Source organism: Corvus kubaryi, unplaced genomic scaffold (genome assembly GCF_017639235.1).
Source record: "Corvus kubaryi isolate FWS band 111438036 unplaced genomic scaffold, C.kubaryi_AGA036_p1.0 37397, whole genome shotgun sequence".
Lineage (NCBI taxonomy): Eukaryota > Metazoa > Chordata > Aves > Passeriformes > Corvidae > Corvus > Corvus kubaryi.
In genome coordinates, this window is record NW_024581136.1 from 9,259,222 (window position 1) to 9,266,481 (window position 7,260).

Sequence of the window (7,260 nt, forward strand, 5' to 3'; positions counted from 1 at the left end):
AGCTTCTGCTCCACTGCTTTCTGGAGAAGGCTAGTTTCCATTTGGGAGTGCTGTTTTCTTCAAATGTCTGGTGTGTGTAGAGGGAGTGTGCAGGCTGCAACTGGCTCCAGTCTCTTCTTTGGGATCCACATCGCTTCCAGCACCCTAGTGCTCTGCCTCCCCTTTTAGGCAGCTTTGCTTTATAATACAAGGAGCTTGTTTTCCAGGCTGATGTTGTTACTTCCTGCACTGATACGTGCAGCAAAAACAGAATATGGTTTGGAGCTGAACTGGCCTTCTATGGTATCTTGCATTGTGAACTACAGTTCTCCCTGCAGGTCTCTTGTGCCCAGTTCAGGGAGCCTCACACCAGCCTGCAGTCTCTCCCACAGCGTGTGGTGTCCCAGGAGACACACGGGTGGGTCTGTGCTGTGCGTGGCACTGGCTGCCACACCTGTGGGGCAGCAGTGGCAGCCTGTGGTGGAATCACCAGCTCGGCCCTGGAGGTCCAGAAAGCTGGAGCTCTGCTTCACACACAGGACTTAGCATTGCACATCTGAACTGCCATCTAGGTTATCTACTACAAAAATGTGTTTTGCAGTCTTGTATTGAGGAAGAGCAGTATTTTTTACTCTGTTCCTGAAACATCATTGGTGAGCAGTTGAGGGGAGGGGGATGCCAGGATGCAAATCCCTAAGCCACTCTGTTGTGTGTGCTGTGGCTCTTCTAACTGCAGTTGGAGGCAGGTGATGTAGGAGCCTCGCTCCCCTCAGCTTGGCAGAGTCAGCACTACACAAACAAGTCCTCTGCCCATCACCCCACTGCAGACTGTGGGGCTGTCAGCGTCAGGTGTCTGATCTTTTCCCAGCATCTCAGGTCAAGGATCAAAGGGATGATGGCTTTTGCACCAGGGACTCTGCAGCAAGGGACTGCCATGTGGGATCTTGCTGGTTTTCCGCACTCACCGCCCAGGCCAAAACCACTCCGTTGTCTCTGGAGGAGGCTGAACTCCCCTTGTCCTGCCGTTAGGGGCCGGCCTTTCCCAGGCAGAGGAGCAGCCCTGTCACCCCCAGGAGCAGTGTTGGGTCCTGCTCCAGTTCAGGATCCCAGCAGAGGCGTGGGTACCCGGGGACTCCCCACCCCACCACACCCCTGCAGAGTGGCTCACGAGCTGCTCTTCCCATCCACCCTGGCAAGGACCACGACTCCCACAGGACCACAGTGGGGAGCGTGGCTCTGGCCATGGCAAGGCAGCAGCTGAGTCCAGGGCCTTCCAAACTGTTTCTACAAAAGTTAAGCAACTCTTTCCTGATTGTCCTGAGACACTGTTGCTTTAAAGTAAGAAGCAACCTTTTTTTTTTTTCCCCCTCTTTGGTCACAGCTCTTTCCCACCTGTGAGGAGCTTCATGCCATTGCCTGGCCCCAACAGGATCCTTTACCCCATGTCTGTGAGGAGCTGTATTGTGCTGTTCACCTTCCCTGTGTCGTGGCTCTAGTCCAGCTTTTTTTACTGAGTTTTTTCTTTCTTTGCTGCAAAAGGAAAAAAAAAATATTGGGGAAAAAGGAGAAAGGCAGGGAAGAGGTCTCCAGTACACCTCAGAAAATAATCTCTCCGAACTAAATGCCTGAGGTGCCCAAGACATCTTGGGACATGGAGAGAGGTCATGGTGAGGACAAGAGGAAAAGAAACTGCTACTGAGTCAGAGGAACTCTGGCCCAGTGTTCTTTCTTGCTGTGGCTGTGGGAAAAGGGTCTGTCCCATGGGTGGTGTCAGGGCAGGAGGACTGTGTGTGCTGGGTGGAGCAGACTTGGGTTTGCCCTTCTGGAAATATCACCAGCCCTTTGTCACTTGGGAGTTACAGCAGTTGAGGCAAAGAAGCAGAAACATCGTCCATGAGGGAAGGTCCTGCAGTGCAGCCAGGCTTTTGGTGCCTGCCCAGAGCAAAGGGAAGCTGGAAGCCTCTGCAGAGCCCCTTTGTGTTGGCCAGCATTGGTAGACCAGTGAGAGCTCATCTGGGATTTCACAGGGTTTTCAGCAAGAGTTGTCTCTGCTTGGAACTTCCCAGAACTGGCTGTGCTCAGGGCAGTGCAGGGGGATGCTCAGGAACCACTGCTGTGTGGGTCCCAGGGAAAAGGGATTCTCCCACCCTTTACACACTCCACATCTTGCTTGGCCACCCCCTGTGTGCTCCTGAGCCCTCTCCTCACATTGCCTGGGCAGGGAGGGAAGTGTGTGAGAAAAATGGAAACCAGCACTATTCTGCTTTGCGCTTTGCTTGCTTTGCCATGAGGAAAGAGAGAACCAAATACTTTCTAGTTTCAAATGCAGCCAGTTTGCCTTTTTGGAAGGAGGTGGTGCAGGTCCTGTGCTGCCCAGGGAGCTGCCTGGAGCTTCCTGGCACCCTCGGGGGGCACTGCCTGCTCCTTTCTCTTCACAGTGGGACTTCGAGGACGTCATGGTGCAGTGGAGCCAGCCGAGCCCTGCTGCTTAGCCTTGCTCTGTGCTGTGCCCAGACGAGCTGCAGTCCCTCCAGGATATTCAAGCACCTCAGCCAAACAATAAGCAGCAGAAGGTACTTCTTTAGGGCTCTCTAGGGGCAGGTGAGAAGCTCTGGGGTGCTACCACAGGCTGCTATGCCATGCTGCGCCTGAAGCACTGCCTGGTGGAACAGGGACAGCTTCCAGCATCTTTCACCCTTGTCCTGCTGCAATGTGGTATGGGGGTCCCCCTTTCTCACCACTGATGGCTTCCTTCCCTGGAATTGGGGCTTTGGGAGAGGTGCAGCCTCACAGCTGGATTCAAATCCATCAGTCTCCTCTTGTGATTGTGCTGCTGTTTCCCTCTGCACTTGGACTTACAAGCATGCCCAGTGAAATTGAAGCCAGCTGATCCACCCAGCAAGGCAGGAGAAAGGGACAGTCCCCACTGTGGCTCGCTACTGGTGGCCACCATGCTTCCTGGTCATCCCTGGCTGCTAACTTTAGCACCACAAGCCATGGACCAGTGAGATGGAAACCCATCCGGCAGGTTGAGATGTCGTTAGTGCTCTATGTAGGGGTCTGACCCATCCCTCATGGTCTGCCATGTAAGGAAGAAAGAAATGGAAGACCGTGGTGTTTAAATGCCTTGGTCAATTCTCATCAAGCTCTTCTGCCTGGCACTGCCATCCCTCTGAATGAACTGCTGAGCTGGCACCTGCCTTGGGCAGTGGAAAATGCACAGCTCATGAATGGGGTGAGGATGGGGCCTGGGGCCACCAGACCCTGCCTGGTTTGCCTGCAGCAGCAAAAGGAACCTTTGCAGAGCTCCTGCTGATAAGAAGGGCCTGCATTCATATTTCCAAAGGCCTGAGCACATTGGTGAGTGGCAAGGCTCAGAAATCCAGACGCCAGACAATGGAAAGGCTGGAAACATAAAGGAAAGGAAATTCTTCTGCTGTATTGCCTTTCCTATGGCGATAAGATAACCTCAAGTGAAACAAAAGTCTCTGCTGCAGACGCTGGGGTGGGCACCTCGGCTGCTTTCTAAAGTGCAGGAGGATGTCCGTGTGAGCCGGGATCCCCTGAGCTGGCAGGGCTGGCTGTCACAGGGGTGGGTGTGCAGCGGGCACGGTGTTCTCGGTGCTTCACAACAAGCCTTGGAGCAACAGGTAGCCTGGCCTGCTCCTGCTCCATCCCATGGGACCATCTGCATCCTTCATTTATACACTTGCAAGAGAAATCATAGAATAGTTTGGGTTGGTGGGGACCTTCAATGACCATCTAGTCCAACACCTCTGCATTGCGCAGAGACATCTTCAACTAGATCAGGTTGTTCAGAGCTCCATCTAACCCCACCTTGAATGTTTCTTGGGATGAGGCAATTACCACCTTTCTGGGCAACCTGTTCCAGTGTTTCCCCTCATTGTAAAGAATTTCTACCTTATACCTAATCTAAATTAATCCATCACCCCTTGTCATATCACAACAGGCCTTGCTAAAACATTTGTCCTCATCTTTCTGGTAGATCCCTTTCAAGTACTGAAAGGCAAGTCTAAGGTCTGCCCCAAGCTGTCTCTTCTCCAGGTTGAACAGCCACAACTTTCTCAGCCTTTCCTCATAGGAGAGGTGCTCCAGTCCTCTAAGCATCTTTATGGCCTCCTCTGGACCTGCTCCCACTGGTCCATGTCCTTCTTATGTTGGGGACCCCATAGCTGGGCACAGTACTGGAGGTGGGGTCTCACCAGAGCAGCGCAGAGGGGCAGAATCCCCTCTCTCACCTGCTGTCCACTCTGCTTTGGATGTAGCCCAGAACATGTTTGGCTTTCTGAGCTGCCAGTGCACATTGCTGGCTTGTATCCAGCCTCCCATCCACCAGCACCCCAAGTCCTTGGCAGAGCTGTTCTCAATCTGTTTTGTACTGCTATCAGGGGTTGCCTCAACCCAGGTGCAGGACCTTGCATTTGCCTTTGTTCAACTTCAGAAAGTTCCCATGGACCCACCTCTCGGGCTTGTACAGGTCCCTGTGGATGATATCCCATCCTTCGAGGCTGTCAGTTGCATCTCAGAGCTTGGTGTCTCGCTTTAAATCTTACTTTAAACACTTTGGAAGAGCTGAGGAAAATGAGGCCACAATATTTGCTAGTGATACATTTCTATTGGGTGTATGAACATCCCAAAGCTGGCGGCAGGTGTTGAAAGCATTGCTGAGTGGCTGAGGGACAGAGTGACATGTTATATGTGTTACATGTTATGTTTCAGAGTAGGGGAGACAGGGACAGAGTGGTGTCCATGTGGTCAGGGCTGGGAGCAGGATTAGGTGCTGCCAAAGAGGAGGCTGGTCATGGGAGCAGTGCTGTGTGGGAGCTGGTTGGGAAAGTGCTGGAAGAGAATCTGAAGTGTGTACAGCACTGGGCACCCCCCAGTGCCCAGAGCTAAACGGGCCATGAGAAGAGGTGCAAGGGGCACAGGTGGATGGCCTCTCGGTAAGGATAGAGGTGAGCCTCTGCAGCAGTGTCCTCCCAAAGAGGGGATGTGATGGGGTGGGTACTATTGGGACAGCAAAGGAAAGGATGAGTGCATTTGCTGTGTCTCAGAGTAAGGGGACAGGGAGGCCTGAAATGAACCTGGCTAGAGCTGAATTCAGATTACAGCCTGCAGGGTCAGAGCAGGCCCAGATTAACTGCGGAAATCATTGTAGGCTATTTTGGGCAGCAAGACTGGGATGAATGATGAGAGGAGATCAGGGAGGCAGGCCAGGGCTGGCTCTTTGGCTCAGGAAGCCTCCAGGCTGTGGCACTGGGAGCGGCAGGGTGGGCTGCAGGAGGTCACCCTGTGCTGACCTGCTCTGCTCTGGCCCTGGAGGAATGTCCCAAGGGCTGCCTCGGTGTTCCATCATTACAGCTGTGCTTCAGAAAGCAATGGGATGGGTGCTGTGCTCGGCAAGCAGTGCCTGGTCCCTTCTCGTCCCAGGGTGGGAGCCACGAAGGGGCACACTGGTGGGAAGGGACATTTCAGGGATCTGGCAAAGGGAGGAGCTGTGCAGGAGAGGCTGGGGCACACCACACACTCCTGTGGTTTGCAACTTTCCAGCAGCTGTGCTTGCCCTCTGCCCTGAGGTGCAGCAAGGGGAGATTAGTGGCATCAGCCCTTTCAGATGTTGTATTGAGTCCACCTGGGGTTTTCCCATTTGGTTTCACTCTGACAACCCAGCTCTTGAAAGCAGAGGGCTGAGTTGTAGGTATAGGGAGACATGCAGGAATCAGCAGCAGCCTTGCTGGGATGGTTGTGACACTTGCAGCACCTGTCAATCTCTCCCTTCATCCAGCCCTTGGAAGCAGGAGCCAGCAGCAGAGCAAAAAAGGGCACAAAGCACTAAAATACCAGGCAGGTGTTGTACAGAGTTTGCTGTAACTTCTGCCTACTCCCAGTAGCCCTCACTGGCTGCTGCTACTGGGGAATTCAGGGAGCTGCCACTGGCATCAGCACCTCTGATGGAGATCACCCCACCAGCAACCACAGCTGTGCTTAGGGGGATGAAGCACTTCCCAATGCATTGCACAAGCAGTGAGCTTGGCTGCAGGCATCCTTCATGGCCTCAGTGCTGTTCTCACCCTCCCAGGCAGCTGAACTGAGCAGGCTAGGCAGGGGTCCCCCATGGGACACCATTGCAGGATCATGCTGGCTGTCCCACTGGCCATCACTGTCGCCCTTGGGTCTTCTGCCCTGTAGCTCACAGCAGATGTGAGCCAAGCACCTGCTGCTCCCTGCTCTGCCAGGGAACGTAGTTTGTGGACCCATTGAAGAGGTTTTTGGTCCTCATAACCCTGCTGGGGACGGTCTCCAGGTGGCCTTGCAGCAGCAAGGAGTGGAGACATCACAGGAGTGCCTTGCTCTCCTCCCTGCATGGACACTTTGCAGGCAGAGATGGGTTCATGGGTGGCTCTTAGATTTCCTGGTGAGATGACATCAGATCTTCAGGTGATGATCCTCTTTGTCCTGGGACTGGGAACAATGTCTCCTGTTGTAACAGGTATTTCAGGGACCAAGCCATCCCTGGGGTCAGGCTGAGCGTTGTCCCAGGGGCAGGACGGCCACTGGCCATGCTGGATTCCCCGCGTGGTGACAGCACTAGGCCAAGTGCCTTTGAAATGCCCTGCTGTGCTCTCTGCTCCGCTGTTGGACAGGATCTGAGCAGCCATTGTGCAAAGCAAAACAAACCCTTCCTATCTGTCCCAGGCTCAGAGCGCAGTTCTGCTTCCAGCTGTGAGGCTGCAGAGCCAGCACAGCCCTGCCAGAGATTGCTGATAACCATCTCCCCTTGCAAGAGAGTTCAAGTCCCTGCTCCATGCAGGTGATGTCACCTTATCAGCACTTGAAGGCTCCTGATAAAGGGATCAATCTGACTTCAGCTGCATCCCCACCTGCAAACACAATGTACTGGGTGCAGCCGAGGTGAGGGTGGCTGGGGCTTGTGTGTTCTCTTGCCTTCGGGAGGGTCATGGCTGCCCAGACTCCGCAGGGCACAGCCGGGGCTGGGAACAATAGTGGCCACTGGCGACCACAGGGCAGGTGATTACCGAAAATCATGTGCTTACCCCGGCTGCTGCAGAGGCAATTTGTCAAAGTCCCATTTTCCTTTCCCTGATAAGATAGGGCTTGAGGAATACAATAATGCTTTTCCGAGATACAATCGTGGCTCTTCTACCCAGCACACACGAAGGGGAAGCTAATTTTGGTCATGCCGGGCTGGCAGGGGGTGAGAGGAGGCTTCTGTCTGTGCCGGGGCCACAGGGACAGGGC